Source organism: Panicum virgatum, chromosome 2K (genome assembly GCF_016808335.1).
Source record: "Panicum virgatum strain AP13 chromosome 2K, P.virgatum_v5, whole genome shotgun sequence".
In the NCBI taxonomy this organism is placed as follows: Eukaryota; Viridiplantae; Streptophyta; class Magnoliopsida; order Poales; family Poaceae; genus Panicum; species Panicum virgatum.
In genome coordinates, this window is record NC_053137.1 from 25,629,585 (window position 1) to 25,648,054 (window position 18,470).

Genomic DNA, 18,470 nt, shown 5'->3' on the forward strand with positions numbered 1-18,470 from the left:
TCGGCCCGTTTTGCACTGAGTTTCGTAAGGGAACGAAACAATCCCGAATACACCCAAATAGTACGAAACACACCAACATGTCAGTTTAGGGTCCAATGGGCTGGATCGGGTGCGTTCGTTGCGGAATATTCCGACGCGATTTCATGGCACAAACTTTTTCACTAGTTCGGCCTGTTTTGCACCGAGTTTTGTAAGGCAACCAAATGGTCCCGAATGCACACAAATAGTACGAAACGCACCAAAATGTCAGTTTAGGGTCCAATGAGGTGGATCGGGTGTGTTCGTTGCGAAAAATTCCGACGCGACTTCCTGGCACGAACATTTGCCCTAGTTCGGCCCTTTTTGCACCGAGTTTCGTACGACAACCAAACGTCCTAAATGCACCCAAAAAGTACGAAACCCATCAAATTGTTAGTTTAGGGTCCAATGGGGTGGATCGGGTGCGTTCGTTGCGAAAAATTCCAACGCGACTTCGCGGCACGAACTTTTGCACTAGTTCGGCCCGTTTTTCACCTATTTTCGTAAGGCAACCAAATGGTCCCGAATGCACACAAATAGTACGAAATGCACCAAAATGTAATTTTAGGGCACAATGGTATGGATTGGGTGCGTTCGTTGCGAAGAATTCCGACGCGACTTCATGGCACGAACTTTTGCACTAGTTCGGCCCTTTTTGCACCGAGTTTCGTACGACAACCAAACGTCCCGAATGCACTGAAATAGTACGAAACAGACCAAAATGTAAGTTTAGGGTCCAATGGGGTGGATCGGGTGCGTTCGTTGCAAAAAATTCCAACGCGACTTCGTGGCACGAACTTTTGCACTAGTTCGTCCCATTTTGCATCGGGTTTCGTAAGGCAACCAAATGGTCCTGAATGCACCCAAATAGTACGAAACGCACCAAGACGTCAGTTTAGGGTCCAATGGGGCGGACAGGGTGCGTTCGTTGCGAAAAATTCCGACGCGACTTCGTGGCACGAACTTTTGCACTAGTTCGGCCCGTTTTGCACCGAGTTTCGTAAGGGAACGAAACAATCCCGAATGCACCGAAATAGGACGAAATGCACCAACATGTCAGTTTAGGGTCCAATGGGCTGGATCGGGTCCGTTCGTTGCAGAAAATTCCGACCGACTTCGTGGCACGAACTTTTGCACTAGTTCGGCCCTTTTTGCACCGAGTTTCGTACCACAACCAAACGTCCCGAATGCACCCAAATAGTACGAAACGCACCAACGTGTTAGTTTAGGGTCCAATGGGCTGGATCAGGTGCGTTCATTGCAGAAAATTCCGACGCGATTTCGTGGCACTAACTTTTGCACTAGTTCGGCTTGTTTTGCACCGAGTTTCGTAAGGCAACCAAATGGTCCCGAATGCACACAAATAGTACGAAATGCACCAAAACGTCAGTTTAGGGTCCAATGAAGTGGATCGGGTGTGTTCGTTCCGAAAAATTCCGACACGACTTCGTGGCACGAACATTTGCACTAGTTCGGCCCTTTTTGTACCGAGTTTCGTACGACAACCAAACATCCCGAATGCACCCAAAAAGTACGAAACCCATCAAAATGTCAGTTTAGGGTCCAATGGGGTGGATCCGGTGCGTTCGTTGCGAAAAATTCTGACGCGACTTCGTGGCACGAACTTTTGCACTAGTTCGGCCCTTTTTGCACCGAGTTTCGTAAGGGAACGAAACTGTTCCGAATGCACCCAAATAGTACGAAACACACCAACATGTCAGTTTAGGGTCTAATGGCCTGGATCGGGTGCGTTCGTTGCGGAAAATTCCGACGCGACTTCGTGGCACAAACTTTTGCACAAGTTCGGCCTGTTTTGCACCGAGTTTCATAAGGCAACCAAATGGTCCCGAATGCACATAAATAGTACAAAACGCAACAAAATGTCAGTTTAGGGTCCAATGAGGTGGTTCGAGTGTGTTCGTTGCGAAAAATTCCGACGCGACTTCGTGGCACGAACTTTTGCACTAGTTCGGCCCTTTTTGCACCGAGTTTCGTACGACAACCAAATGTCCTGAATGCACCCAAAAAGTACGAAACCCATCAAAACATCAGTTTAGGGTCCAATGGGGAGTATCGGGTGCGTTCGTTGCGAAAAATTTCAACGCGACTTCGTGGCACGAACTTTTGCACTAGTTCGGCCCGTTTTGCACCGAGTTTCGTAAGGCAACCAAACGGTCCCGAATGCACACAAATAGTACAAAACGCACAAAAACGTCAGTTTAGGGCCCAATGGGGTGGATTGGGTGCGTTCGTTGCGAAAAATACCGACGCGACATCGTGGCAGGAACTTTTGCACTAGTTCGTCCCTTTTTGCACCGAGTTTCGTACAATAACCAAACGTCCCGAATGCACCGAAATAGTACGAAACAGACCAAAATGCCAATTTAGGGTCAAATGGGGTGGATCGGGTGCGTTCGTTGCGAAAAATTCCAACGCGACTTCGTGGCACGAACTTTTGCACTAGTTCGACCCATTTTGCATCGGGTTTCGTAAGGCAACCAAATGGTCCTGAATGCACCCAAATAGTACGAAACGCACCAAGACGTCAGTTTAGGGTCCAATGGGGTGGACAGGGTGCGTTCGTTGCGAAAAATTCCGACGCGACTTCGTGGCACGAACTTTTGCACTAGTTCGGCCCGTTTTTCACCGAGTTTCGTAAGGGAATGAAACAATCCCGAATGCACCCAAATAGTACGAAACGCACCAATGTGTCAGTTTAGGGTCCAATGGGCTGGATCAGGTGCGTTCGTTGCGGAAAATTCCGACGCGATTTCGTGGCACTAACTTTTGCACTTGTTCGGATTGCTTTGCACCGAGTTTCGTAAGGCAACGAAATGGTCCCGAATGCACACAAATAGTATGAAATGCACCAAAACGTCAGTTTAGGGTCCAATGAGGTGGATCGGGTGTGTTCGTTCCGAAAAATTCCGACACGACTTCGTGGCACGAACTTTAGCACTAGTTCGGCCCTTTTTGTACCGAGTTTCGTACGACAACCAAACATCCCGAATGCACCCAAAAAGTATGAAACCCATCAAAATGTCAGTTTAGGGTCCAATGGGGTGGATCCGGTGCGTTCGTTGCGAAAAATTCTGACGCGACTTCGTGGCACGAACTTTTGCACTAGTTCGGCCCTTTTTGCACCGAGTTTCGTAAGGGAACGAAACTGTTCCGAATGCACCCAAACAGTACGAAACACACCAACATGTTAGTTTAGGGTCTAATGGCCTGGATCGGGTGCGTTCGTTGCGGAAAATTCCGACGCGACTTCGTGGCATGAACTTGTACACTAGTTCGGCCCGTTTTGCACCGAGTGTCGTAAGGCAACCAATAGGTCTCAAATGCACACAAAGTACGAAATGCACCAAAACGTCAGTTTAGGGTCCAATCGGGTGGATCGGGTGCGTTCGTTACGTAAAATTCCGACGCGACTTCGTGGCACGAACTTTTGCACTAGTTCGGTCCGTTTTGCACCGAGTTTCGTAAGGCAACCAAACGGTCCCGAATGCACACAAATAGTATGAAACGCACAAAAACGTCAGTTTAGGGTCCAATGGGGTGGATTGGGTCCGTTCGTTGCGAAAAATTCCGAAGCGATTTCGTGGCACGAACTTTTGCACTAGTTCGGCCCATTTTGCACCGAGATTCGTGAGCAACCAAATGTCCCGAATGCACCCAAATAGTACGAAATACACCAAAATGTCAGTTTAGGTTCCAATGGGGTGGATCGGGTGCGTTCGTTGCGAAAAATTCCGACGCGACTTCTTGGCACGAACTTTTACACTAGTTCGTGCGATTTTGCATCGGGTTTCGTAAGGCAACCAAATGGTCCTGAATGCACCCAAATAGTACGAAATGCACCAAAACATCAGTTTAGGGTCCAATAGGGTGGACTAGGTGCGTTTGTTGCAAAAAATTCCGACGCGACTTCGTGGCACAAACTTTTGCACTAGTTCGGCCCGTTTTGCATCGAGTTTCGTAATTGAACGAAACAGTTCCGAATGCACCCAAATAGTACGAAATGCATCAACACGTCAGTTTAGGGTCTAATGGGCTGTATTGGGTGCGTTCGTTGCGGAAAATTCCGACGCGACTTCGTGGCACGAACTTTGCACCAGTTCGGCCTGTTTTGCACCGAGTTTCGTAAGGCAACCAAATGATAGCGAATGCGCACAAATAGTACGAAATGCACCAAAACGTCAGTTTAGGGTCCAATGAGGTGGATCGGGTGTGTTCGTTACGAAAAATTCCGACGCGACTTCGTGACACGAACTTTTGCACTAGTTCGGCCCTTTTTGCACCGAGTTTCGTAAGACAACCAAACATCCCGAATGCACCCAAAAAGTATGAAACCCATCAAAACTTCAGTTTAGGGTCCAATGGGGTGGATCGGGTGCGTTGGTTGCGAAAAATTCCAACGCGACTTCGGGGCACGAACTTTTGCACTAGTTCGGCCCATTTTGCACCGAGTTTCGTAAGGCAACCAAATGGTCCTGAATGCTCACAAATAGTACAAAACGCACCAAAACGTCAGTTTAGGGCCCAATGGGGTGGATTGGGTGCGTTCGTTACGAAAAATTCCGACGCGACTTCATGGCACGAACTTTTGCACTAGTTCGGCCCTTTTTGCACCGAGTTTCGTACGACAACCAAACGTCCCGAATGCACCGAAATAGTACGAAACAGACCAGAATGTCAGTTTAGGGTCCAATGGGGTGGATCGGGTGCGTTTGTTGCGAAAAATTCCGACGCGACTTCGTGGCACGAACTTTTGCACTAGTTCGTCCCATTTTGCATCGGGTTTCATATGGCAACCAAATGGTCCTGAATGCACCCAAATAGTATGAAACGCACCAAAACATCAGTTTAGGGTCCAATAGGGTGGACTGGGTGCGATCGTTGCGAAAAATTTCGACGTGACTTCGTGGCACGAACTTTTGCACTAGTTCGACCCATTTTGCATCGAGTTTCATAAGGGAACGAAACAGTCCCGAATGACCCAAATAGTACGAAACGCGCCAACATGTCAGTTTAGGGTCTAATGGGCTGGATCGGGTGCGTTCGTTGCGGAAAATTCCGACGCGATTTCATGGCACAAACTTTTGCACTAGTTCGGCCCGTTTTGCACCGAGTTTCGTAAGGCAACCAAACGGTCCCGAATGCACACAAATAGTATGAAACACACCAAAACTTCAGTTTAGGGTCCAATGGGGTGCATCGGGTCCGTTCGTTGCAAAAAATTCCGAAGCGACTTCGTGGCACGAACTTTTGCACTAGTTCGGCCCATTTTGCACCGAGTTTCGTATGCAACCAAATGTCCCGAATGCACCCAAATAGTACGAAACACACCAAAACGTCAGTTTAGGTTCCAATGGGGTGGATCTGGTGCGTTCGTTGCAAAAAATTCCGACACGACTTCATGGCACGAACTTTTGCACTAGTTCGTCCCATTTTGCATCGGGTTTCGTAAGGCAACCAAATGGTCCTGAATGCACCCAAAAAGTACGAAACGCACCAAAACATCAGTTTAGGGTCCAATAGGGTGGACTGGGTGCGTTCATTGCGAAAAATTTCGACGTGACTTCGTGGCACGAACTTTTGCACTAGTTTGACCTATTTTGCATCGTGTTTCATTAGGGAACAAAACAGTTCCGAATGCACCCAAATAGTACGAAACGAACCAACACGTCAGTTTAGGGTCTAATGGGCTAGATCGGGTGCGTTCGTTGCGGAAAATTCCGACGCGACTTCATGGCACGAACTTTTGCACTAGTTCGGCCTGTTTTGCATCGAGTTTCGTAAGGCAACCAAATGGTCCCGAATGCACACAAATAGTACGAAACGCACCAAAACGTCAGTTTAGGGTCCAATGAGGTGTATCGGATGCGTTCATTGCGAAAAATTCCGACGCGACTTCGTGGCACGAACTTTTGCACTAGTTCGGCCCTTTTTGCACCTAGTTTCGTACGACAACCAAACGTCCCGAATGCACCGAAATAGTACGAAATAGACCAAAATGTCAGTTTATGGTCCAATGGGGTGGATCAGGTGCGTTCGTTGCGAAAAATTCCGATGCGACTTCGTGGCACGAAGTTTTGCACTAGTTCGTCCCATTTTGCATCGGGTTTCGTAAGGCAACCAAATGATCCTGAATGCAAACAAATAGTACGAAATGCAATAAAACGTCAATTTAGGGTCCAATGGGGTGGACAGGGTGCGTTCGTTGCGAAAATTCCGACGCGACTTCGTGGCACGAACTTTTGCACTAGTTCGGCCTATTTTGCACCGAGTTTCGTAAGGGAATGAAACAGTCCCGAATGCACCCAAATAGTTCGAAACACACCAAAATGTCAGTTTATGGTCCAATGGGCTGGATCGGGTGCGTTTGTTGCGGAAAATTCCAATGCGATTTCGTGGCACGAACTTTTGCACTAGTTCGGCTAGTTTTGCACCGAGTTTCGTAAGGCAACCAAATGGTCCCGAATGCACACAAATAGTACAAATTGCACCAAAACGTCAGTTTAAGGTCCAATGGAGTGGATCGGGTGCATTCGTTGCAAAAAATTCCGACGCGACTTTGTGGCACGAACTTTGCACTAGTCGGCCCTTTTTGCACCGAGTTTCGTACGACAACCAAACATCCCGAAATGCACCCAAATAGTACGAAACCCATCAAAACGTCAGTGTAGGGTCCAATGGGCTGGATCGGGTGCGTCCATTGCGAAAAATTCCGACGCGACTTCGGGGCACGAACTTTTGCACTAGTCGGCCCTTTTTTCACCGAGTTTTGTACGACAACCAAATGTCCCGAATGCACCCAAATAGTACGAAACCCATCAAAATGTCAGTTTAGGGTCCAATGGGCTGGATCGGGTGCGTTCGTTCCGAAACATTCCGATGCGACTTCGTGGCACGAACTTTTGCACTAGTTCGGCCTGTTTTGAACCGAGTTTCGTAAGGCAACCAAATGGTCCCGAATGCACACAAATAGTACGAAACGCACCAAAACTCCAGTTTAGGGTCCAATGGGGTGGATTGGGTGCGTTCGTTGAGAAAAATTCGGAAGTGACTTCGTAGCACGAACTTCCACACTAGTTCGGCCCGTTTTGCACCGAGTTTCGTAAGGCAACCAAACGGTCTCAAATGCACACAAAGTACGAAACGCACCAAAACGTCAGTTTAGGCTCCAATGGGGTGGATCGGGTGCGTTCGTTGCGAAAAATTTCCGACGCGACTTCGTGGCACGAACTTTTGCATTAGTTCGGTCCGTTTTGAACCGAGTTTCGTAAGGCAACCAAATGGTCCCGAATGCACACAAATAGAATGAAACGCACCAAAATGTCAGTTTAGGGTCCAATGGGGTGGATCGGGTCCGTTCGTTGCGAAAAATTCCGAAGCGACTTCGTGGCACGAAATTTTGCACTAGTTCGACCCATTTTGCACCGAGTTTCGTAAGCAACCAAACGTCCCGAATGCACCCAAATAGTACGAAACACACCAAAACGTCAGTTTAGGTTCGAATGGGGTGGATCGGGTGTGTTCGTTGCGAAAAATTCCGACGCGACTTCGTGGCACGAACTTTTGCACTAGTTCGTCCCATTTTTCATCGGGTTTCGTAAGGCAACCAATGGTCCTGAATGCACCTAAATAGTACGAAACGCACCAACATGTCAGTTTAGGGTCCAATAGGGTGGACTGGGTGCGTTCGTTGCGAAAAATTCCGACGCGACTTTGTGGCACGAACTTTTGCACTAGTTCGGCCCGTTTTGCATCGAGTTTCATAAGGGAACGAAACAGTTCCGAATGCACCCAAATAGTATGAAACGCACCACCACGTAAGTTTAGGGTCTAATGGGCTAGATCGGGTGCGTTCGTTGCAGAAAATTCCGATGCGACTTCGTGGCACGAACTTTTGCCCTAGTTCGGCCCTTTTTGCATCGAGTTTCGTATGACAACTAAACGTCCCGAATGCACCGAAATAGTACGAAACAGACAAAAATGTCAGTTTAGGGTCCAATGGGGTGGATCGGGTGCGTTCCTTGCGAAAAATTCCGACGCGACTTCGTGGCACGAATTTTTGCACTAGTTCGTCCCATTTTGCATCGGGTTTCGTAAGGCAACCAAAAGGTCCTGAATGCACCCAAATAATACGAAACGCACCAAGACATCAGTTTAGAGTCCAATGGGGTGGACAGGGTGCGTTCATTGCAAAAAATTCCGACGCGACTTCGTGGCATGAACTTTTGCACTAGTTCGGCCCATTTTGCACCGAGTTTCGTAAGGCAACCAAACGGTCTCGAATGCGCCCAAATAGTACGAAACACACCAAAATGTCTGTTTATGTTCCAATGGGTTCGATCGGGTGCGTTCATTCCGAAAAATTCATACATGACTTCGTTTCAAGAACTTTTGCACTAGTTCGGCCTGTTTTGCATCGAGTTTCATAAGGGAACGAAACAGTTCCGAATGCACCCAAACAGTACGAAACGCACCAACACGACAGTTTAGGGTTTAATGGGCTGGATCGGGTGCGTTCGTTGCGGAAAATTCCGACGCGACTTCGTGGCACGAACTTTTCCACTAGTTCGGCCCTTTTTGCACCGAGTTTCGTACGACAACCAAACGTCCCGAATGCACCCAAAAAGTACGAAACCCATCAAAACGTCAGTTTGGGGTCCAATGGGGTGGATCGGGTGCGTTCGTTGCGAAAAATTCCCACGCGACTTCGTGGCACGAACTTTTGCACTAGTTCGGCCCGTTTTGCACCGAGTTTTGTAAGGCAACCAAATGGTCCCGAATGCACACAAATAGTATGAAACACAATAAAATGTCAGTTTAGGGCCCAATGGGGTGGACAGGGTTCGTTCGTTGCGAAAAATTCCGACGCGACTTCGTGGCACGAACTTTTGCACTAGTTCGGCCCGTTTTGCACCGAGTTTCGTAAGGGAACGAAACAATCCCGAATACACCCAAATAGTACGAAACGCACTAACATGTCAGTTTAGGGTCCAATGGGCTGGATCGGGTGCGTTCGTTGCGGAAAATTCCGACGCGATTTCATGGCACAAACTTTTTCACTAGTTCGGCCTGTTTTGCACCGAGTTTCGTAAGGCAACAAAATGGTCCCGAATGCACACAAATAGTAAGAAACGCACCAAAATGTCAGTTTAGGGTCCAATGAGGTGGAACGGGTGTGTTCGTTGCGAAAAATTCCGACGCGACTTCCTGGCACGAACATTTGCCCTAGTTCGGCCCTTTTTGCACCGAGTTTCGTACGACAACCAAACGTCCTGAATGCACCCAAAAAGTACGAAATGCACCAAAACGTAATTTTAGGGCCCAATGGTTTGGATTGGGTGCGTTCGTTGCGAAGAATTCCGACGCGACTTCGTGGCACGAACTTTTGCACTAGTTCGGCCCTGTTTGCACCGAGTTTCGTACGACAACCAAACATCCCGAATGCACCGAAATAGTACGAAACAGACCAAAATGTCAGTTTAGGGTCCAATGGAGTGGATCGGGTACGTTCATTGCGAAAAATTGCAACGCGACTTCGTGGCACGAACTTTTGCACTAGTTCGTCCCATTTTGCATCGGGTTTCGTAAGGCAACCAAATGGTCCTGAATGCACCCAAATAGTATGAAATGCACCAAGACGTCAGTTTAGGGTCCAATGGGGCGGACAGGGTGCGTTCGTTGCGAAAAATTCCGACGCGACTTTGTGGCAAGAACATTTGCACTAGTTTGGCCCGTTTTGCATCGAGTTTTGTAAGGGAACGAAACAGTTCCGAATGTACCCAAATAGTACAAAACGCACCAACACGACAGTTTAGGGTTTAATGGGCTGGATCGGGTGCGTTCGTTGCGGAAAATTCCGACGCAACTTCGTGGCACGAACTTTTGCACTAGTTCGACCCTTTTTGCACCGAGTTTCGTACGACAACCAAACGTCCCGAATGCACCCACAAAGTACGAAACCCATCAAAACGTCAGTTTGGGGTCCAATGGGGTGGATCGGGTGCGTTCGTTGCGAAAAATTCCCACGCGACTTCGTGGCACGAACTTTTGCACTAGTTCGGCCCGTTTTGCACCGAGTTTCGTAAGGCAACCAAATGGTCCCGAATGCACACAAATAGTACGAAACACAATAAAATGTCAGTTTAGGGCCCAATGGGGTGGATTGGGTGCGTTCGTTGCGAAAAATTCCGATGCGACTTCGTGGCACGAACTTTTGCACTAGTTCGGCCCGTTTTGCACCGAGTTTCGTAAGGGAACGAAACAATCCCGAATACACCCAAATAGTACGAAACGCACCAACATGTCAGTTTAGGGTCCAATGGGCTGGATCGGGTGCGTTCGTTGCGGAAAATTCCGACGCGATTTCATGGCACAAACTTTTTCACTAGTTCGGCCCGTTTTTCACCTAGTTTCGTAAGGCAACCAAATGGTCCCGAATGCACCCAAATAGTACGAAATGCACCAAAACGTAATTTTAGGGTCCAATGGGGCGGACAGGGTGCGTTCATTGCGAAAAATTCCAACGCGACTTCGTGGCACAAACTTTTGCACTAGTTCGGCATGTTTTGCACCGAGTTTCGTAAGGGAACGAAACAATCCCGAATGCACCGAAATAGGACGAAACACACCAACATGTCAGTTTAGGTTCCAATGGGCTGGATCGGGTGCGTTCGTTGCGGAAAATTCCGACGCGACTTCGTGGCACGAACTTTTGCACTAGTTCGGCCTGTTTTGCACCGAGTTTCGTAAGGCAACCAAATGGTCCCGAATGCACATAAATAGTACAAAATGCAACAAAATGTCAGTTTAGGGTCCAATGAGGTGGATCGGGTGTGTTCTTTGCGAAAAATTCCGACGCGACTTCGTGGCACGAACTTTTGCACTAGTTCGGCCCTTTTTGCACCGAGTTTCATACGACAACCAAATGTCCTGAATGCACCCAAAAAGTACGAAACCATCAAAACGACAGTTTAGGGTCCAATGGGGAGTATCGGGTGCGTTCGTTGCGAAAAATTCCAACGCGACTTGGTGGCACGAACTTTTGCACTAGTTCGGCCCGTTTTGCCCCGAGTTTTGTAAGGCAACCAAATGGTACCGAATGCACACAAATAGTACGAAACGCACTAAAACATCAGTTTAGGGCCCAATGGGGTGGATTGGGTGCGTTCGTTGCGAAAAATACCAACGCGACATCGTGGCACGAACTTGTGCACTAGTTCGTCCCTTTTTGCACCGAGTTTCGTACGATAACCAAATGGTCCCGAATGCACCGAAATAGTACGAAACATACCAAAATGTCAATTTAGGGTCCAATGGGGTGGATCGGGTCCGTTCGTTGCGAAAAATTCCGAAGCGACTTCGTGGCACGAAATTTTGCACTAGTTCGGCCCATTTTGCACCGAGTTTCGTAAGCAACCAAATGTCCCGAATGCACCCAAATAGTACGAAACACACCAAAACGTCAGTTTAGGTTCGAATGGGGTGGATCGGGTGTGTTCGTTGCGAAAAATTCCGACGCGACTTCGTGGCACGAACTTTTGCACTAGTTCGTCCCATTTTGCATCGGGGTTCGTAAGGCAACCAATGGTCCTGAATGCACCTAAATAGTACGAAACGCACCAACATGTCAGTTTAGGGTCCAATAGGGTGGACTGGGTGCGTTCGTTGCGAAAAATTCCGACGCGACTTTGTGGCACGAACTTTTGCACTAGTTCGGCCCGTTTTGCATCGAGTTTCATAAGGGAACAAAACAGTTCCGAATGCACCCAAATAGTACGAAACGCACCACCACGTAAGTTTAGGGTCTAATGGGCTGGATCGGGTGCGTTCGTTGCGGAAAATTCCGATGCGACTTCGTGGCACGAACTTTTGCCCTAGTTCGGCCCTTTTTGCACCGAGTTTCGTATGACAACTAAACGTCCCGAATGCACCGAAATAGTACGAAACAGACAAAAATGTCAGTTTAGGGTCCAATGGGGTGGATCGGGTGCGTTCCTTGCGAAAAATTCCGACGCGACTTCGTGGCACGAATTTTTGCACTAGTTCGTCCCATTTTGCATCAGGTTTCGTAAGGCAACCAAAAGGTCCTGAATGCACCCAAATAATACGAAACGCACCAAGACATCAGTTTAGAGTCCAATGGGGTGGACAGGGTGCGTTCATTGCAAAAAATTCCGACGCGACTTCGTGGCATGAACTTTTGCACTAGTTCGGCCCATTTTGCACCGAGTTTCGTAAGGCAACCAAACGGTCTCGAATGCGCCCAAATAGTACGAAACGCACCAAAATGTCTGTTTATGTTCCAATGGGTTCGATCGGGTGCGTTCATTCCGAAAAATTCATACACGACTTCGTTTCAAGAACTTTTGCACTAGTTCAGCCTGTTTTGCATCGAGTTTCATAAGGGAACGAAACAGTTCCGAATGCACCCAAACAGTACGAAACGCACCAACACGACAGTTTAGGGTTTAATGGGCTGGATCGGGTGCGTTCGTTGCGGAAAATTACGACGCGACTTCGTGGCACGAACTTTTCCACTAGTTCGGCCCTTTTTGCACCGAGTTTCGTACGACAACCAAACGTCCCGAATGCACCCAAAAAGTACGAAACCCATCAAAACGTCAGTTTGGGGTCCAATGGGGTGGATCGGGTGCGTTCGTTGCGAAAAATTCCCACGCGACTTCGTGGCACGAACTTTTGCACTAGTTCGGCCTGTTTTGCTCCGAGTTTCGTAAGGCAACCAAATGGTACCGAATGCAAACAAATAGTACGAAACACAATAAAATGTCAGTTTAGGGCCCAATGGGGTGGATTGGGTGCGTTCGTTGCGAAAAATTCCGACGCGACTTCGTGGCACGAACTTTTGCGCTAGTTCGGCTTGTTTTGCACCGAGTTTCGTAAGGCAACCAAATGGTCCCGAATGCTCACAAATAGTACGCAATGCACCAAAACGTCAGTTTAGGGTCCAATGAGGTGGATCGGGTGTGTTCATTCCGAAAAATTCCGACACGACTTCATGGCACGAACTTTTGCACTAGTTCGGCCCTTTTTGTACCGAGTTTCGTACGACAACCAAACGTCCCGAATGCACCCAAAAAGTACAAAACCCATCAAAATGTCAGTTTAGGGTCCAATGGGGTGGATCGGGTGCGTTCGTTGCGAAAAATTCCGACGCGGCTTCGTGGCACGAACTTTTGCACTAGTTCGACCCTTTTTGCACCTTGTTTCGTAAGGAAACGAAACTTTTCCGAATGCACCCAAATAGTACGAAACACACCAACATGTCAGTTTAGGGTCTAATGGGCTGGATCGGGTGCGTTCGTTGCGGAAAATTCCAACGCGACTTCGTGGCACGAACTTTTACACTAGTTCGGCCTGCTTTGCACCGAGTTTTGTAAGGCAACCAAATGGTCCCGAATGCACATAAGTAGTACGAAACGCACCAAAACATCAGTTTAGGGTCCAATGAGGTGGATCGGGTGTGTTCGTTGCGAAAAATTTCGACGCGATTTCGTGGCACGAACTTTTGCATTAGTTCGGCCCTTTTTGCACCGAGTTTCGTACGACAACCAAACGTCCTGAATGCACCCAAAAATTACGAAACCCATCAAAACGTCAGTTTAGGGTCCAATGGGGAGTATCGGGTGCGTTCGTTGCGAAAAATTCCAACGCGACTTCGTGGCACGAACTTTTGCACTAGTTCGGCCCGTTTTGCTCCGATTTTCGTAAGGCAACCAAACGGTACCGAATGCACACAAATAGTACGAAACACACTAAAACATCAGTTTAGGGCCCAATGGGGAGGATTGGGTGCGTTCGTTGCAAAAAATACCGACGCGACATCGTGGCATGAACTTTTCCACTAGTTCGTCCCTTTTTGCACCGAGTTTCGTACGATAACCAAACGTCCCGAACACACAGAAATAGTACGAAACAGACCAAAATGTCAATTTAGGGTCAAATGGGGTGGATCGGGTGCGTTCGTTGCGAAAAATTCCGACGCGACTTCGTGGCACGAACTTTTGCATTAGTTCGACCCATTTTGCATCGGGTTTCGTAAGGCAACCAAATGGTCCTGAATGCACCCAAATAGTACGAAACGCACCAAGACGTCAGTTTAGGGTCCAATGGGGTGGACAGGGTGCGTTCGTTGCGAAAAATTCCGACGCGACTTCGTGACACGAACTTTTGCACTAGTTCGGCCCATTTTGCACCGAGTTTTGTAAGGGAACGAAACAATCCCGAATGCATACAAATAGTACGAAACGCACCAACATGTCAGTTTAGGGTCCAATGGGCTGGATCAGGTGCGTTCGTTGCGGAAAATTCCGACGCAATTTCGTGGCACGAACTTTTGCACTTGTTCGGCTTGTTTTGCACCGAGTTTCGTAAGGCAACCAAATAGTCCCGAATGCTCACAAATAGTACGAAATGCACCAAAACGTCAGTTTAGGGTCCAATGAGGTGGATCAGGTGTGTTCATTCCGAAAAATTCCGACACGACTTCGTGGCACGAACTTTTGCACTACTTCGGCCCTTTTTGTACCGAGTTACGTACGACAACCAAACGTCCCGAATGCACCCAAAAAGTACGAAACCCATCAAAATGTCAGTTTAGGGTCCAACGGGGTGGATCGGGTGCGTTCGTTGCAAAAAATTCCGACGCGGCTTCGTGGTACGAACTTTTGCACTAGTTCGGCCCTTTTTGCACCTTGTTTCGTAAGGAAACGAAACTGTTCCGAATGCACCCAAATAGTACGAAACACACCGACATGTCAGTTTAGGGTCTAATGGGCTGGATCTGGTGCGTTCGTTGCGGAAAATTCCGACGCGATTTCGTGGCACGAACTTTTGCACTAGTTCGGCTTGTTTTGCACCGAGTTTCGTAAGGCAACCAAATGGTCCCGAATGCTCACAAATAGTACGAAATGCACCAAAACGTCAGTTTAGGGTCCAATGAGGTGGATCGGGTGTGTTCATTCCGAAAAATTCCGACACGATTTCGTGGCACGAACTTTTGCACTACTTCGGCCCTTTTTGTACCGAGTTACGTACGACAACCAAACATCCCGAATGCACCCAAAAAGTACGAAACCCATCAAAATGTCAGTTTAGGGTCCAACGGGGTGGATCGGGTGCGTTCGTTGCGAAAAATTCCGACGCGGCTTCGTGGTACGAACTTTTGCACTAGTTCGGCCCTTTTTGCACCTTGTTTCGTAAGGAAACGAAACTGTTCCGAATGCACCCAAATAGTACGAAACACACCGACATGTCAGTTTAGGGTCTAATGGGCTGGATCTGGTGCGTTCGTTGCGGAAAATTCCGACGCGATTTCGTGGCACGAACTTTTGCACTAGTTCGGCTTGTTTTGCACCGAGTTTCGTAAGGCAACCAAATGGTCCCGAATGCTCACAAATAGTACGAAACCCATCAAAATGTCAGTTTAGGGTCCAATGAGGTGGATCGGGTGTGTTCGTTCTGAAAAATTCCGACACGACTTCGTGGCACGAACTTTTGCACTAGTTCGACCCTTTTTGTACTGAGTTTCGTACGACAACCAAACGTCCGAATGCACCCAAAAAGCACAAAACCCATCAAAATGTCAGTTTAGGGTCCAATGGGGTGGATCGGGTGCGTTCGTTGCAAAAAATTCCGACGCGACTTTGTGGCACGAACTTTTGCACTAGTTCGGCCCTTTTTGCACCGAGCTTCGTAAGGAAACGAAACTATTCCGAATGCACCCAAATAGTACGAAACACACCAACATGTCAGTTTAGGGTCTAATGGGCTGGATCGGGTGCGTTCGTTGCGGAAAATTCTGACGCGACTTCGTGGCACGAACTTTTGCACTAGTTCGGCCTGTTTTGCACCGAGTTTTGTAAGGCAACCAAATGGTCCCGAATGCACAAAAATAGTACAAAACGCACCAAAACATCAGTTTAGGGTCCAATGAGGTGGATCGGGTGTGTTCGTTGCGAAAAATTCCGACGCGATTTCGTGGCACGAACTTTTGCACTAGTTCGGCCCTTTCTGCACCGAGTTTCGTACGACAACCAAATGTCCTGAATGCACCCAAAAAGTACGAAACCCATCAAAATGTCAGTTTAGGGTCCAATGGGGAGTATCAGGTGCGTTCGTTGCGAAAAATTCCAACGCGACTTCGTGGCATGAACTTTTGCACTAGTTCGGCCCGTTTTGCCCCGAGTTTTGTAAGGCAACCAAATGGTTCCGAATGCACACAAATAGTACGAAACGCACTAAAACATCAGTTTAGGGCCCAATGGGGTGGATTGGGTGCGTTCGTTGCGAAAAATACCGACGCGACATCGTGGCACGAACTTTTGCACTAGTTCGTCCCTTTTTGCACCGAGTTTCGTACGATAACCAAATGTCCCGAACACACAGAAATAGTACGAAACATACCAAAATGTCAATTTAGGGTCAAATGGGGTGGATCGGGTGCGTTCGTTGCGAAAAATTCCGACGCGACTTCGTGGCACGAACTTTTGCACTAGTTCGACCCATTTTCCATCGGGTTTCGTAAGGCAACCAAATGGTCCTGAATGCACCCAAATAGTACGAAATGCACCAAGACGTCAGTTTAGGGTCCAATGGGGTGGACAGGGTGCGTTCATTGCGAAAAATTCCGACGCGACTTCGTGACACGAACTTTTGCACTAGTTCGGCCCGTTTTGCACCGAGTTTCGCAACGGAACGAAATAATCCCGAATGCATACAAATAGTACGAAACGCACCAACGTGTCAGTTTAGGGTCCAATGGGCTGGATCAGGTGCGTTCGTTGCGGAAAATTCCGACGCGATTTTGTGGCACGAACTTTTGCACTAGTTCGGCTTGTTTTGCACCGAGTTTCGTAAGGCAACCAAATGGTCCCGAATGCTCACAAATAGTACGAAATGCACCAAAACGTCAGTTTAGGGTCCAATGAGGTGGATCGGGCGTGTTCGTTCCGAAAAATTCCGACGCGATTTCGTGGCACGAACTTTTGCACTAGTTCGGCCCTTTTTGCACCGAGTTTCGTACGACAACCAAACGTCATGAATGCACCCAAAATGTACGAAACCCATCAAAACGTCAGTTTAGGGTCCAATGGGGAGTATCGGGTGCGTTCGTTGCAAAAAATTCCAACGCGACTTCGTGGCACGAACTTTTGCACTAGTTCGGCCCGTTTTGCCCCGAGTTTCGTAAGGCAACCAAATGGTACCGAATGCACACAAATAGTACGAAACGCACTAAAACATCAGTTTAGGGCCCAATGGGGTGGATTGGGTGTGTTCGTTGCGAAAAATACCGACGCGACATCGTGGCACGAACTTTTGCACTAGTTCGTCCCTTTTTGCACCGAGTTTCGTACGATAACCAAACATCCCGAATGCACCGAAATAGTACGAAACAGACCAAAATGTCAATTTACGGTCAAATGGGGTGGATCGGGTGCGTTCGTTGCGAAAAATTCCGACGCGACTTCGTGGCACGAACTTTTGCACTAGTTCGTCCCAATTTGCATCGGGTTTCGTAAGGCAACCAAATGGTCCTGAATGCACCCAAAAAGTACGAAACGCACCGAGACGTCAGTTTAGGGTCCAATGGGGTGGACAGGGTGCGTTCATTGCGAAAAATTCCGACGCGACTTCGTGACACGAACTTTTGCACTAGTTCGGCCCGTTTTGCCCCGAGTTTTGTAAGGCAACAAAATGGTTCCGAATGCACACAAATAGCACGAAACGCACTAAAACATCAGTTTAGGGCCCAATGGGGTGGATTGGGTGCGTTCGTTGCGAAAAATACCGACGCGACATCGAGGCACGAACTTTTGCACTAGTTCGTCCCTTTTTGCACCGAGTTTCGTACGATAACCAAACATCCCGAATGCACCGAAATAGTACGAAACAGACCAAAATGTCAATTTACGGTCAAATGGGGTGGATCGGGTGCGTTCGTTGCGAAAAATTCCGACGCGACTTCGTGGCACGACCTTTTGCACTAGTTCGACCCATTTTGCATCGGCTTTCGTAAGGCAACCAAATAGTCCTGAATGCACCCAAATAGTACGAAACGCACCAAGACGTCAGTTTCGGGTCCAATGGGGTGGACAAGGTGCGTTCGTTGCGAAAAATTCCGACGCGACTTCGTGACACGAACTTTTGCACTAGTTCGGCCCGTTTTGCACCGAGTTTCGCAAGGGAACGAAACAATCCCGAATGCATACAAATAGTACGAAACGCACCAACGTGTCAGTTTAGGGTCCAATGGGCTGGATCAGGTGCGTTCGTTGCGGAAAATTCCGACGCAATTTCGTGGCACGAACTTTTGCACTAGTTCGGCTTGTTTTGCACCGAGTTTCGTAAGGCAACCAAATGGTCCCGAATGCTCACAAATAGTACGAAATGCACCAAAACGTCAGTTTAGGGTCCAA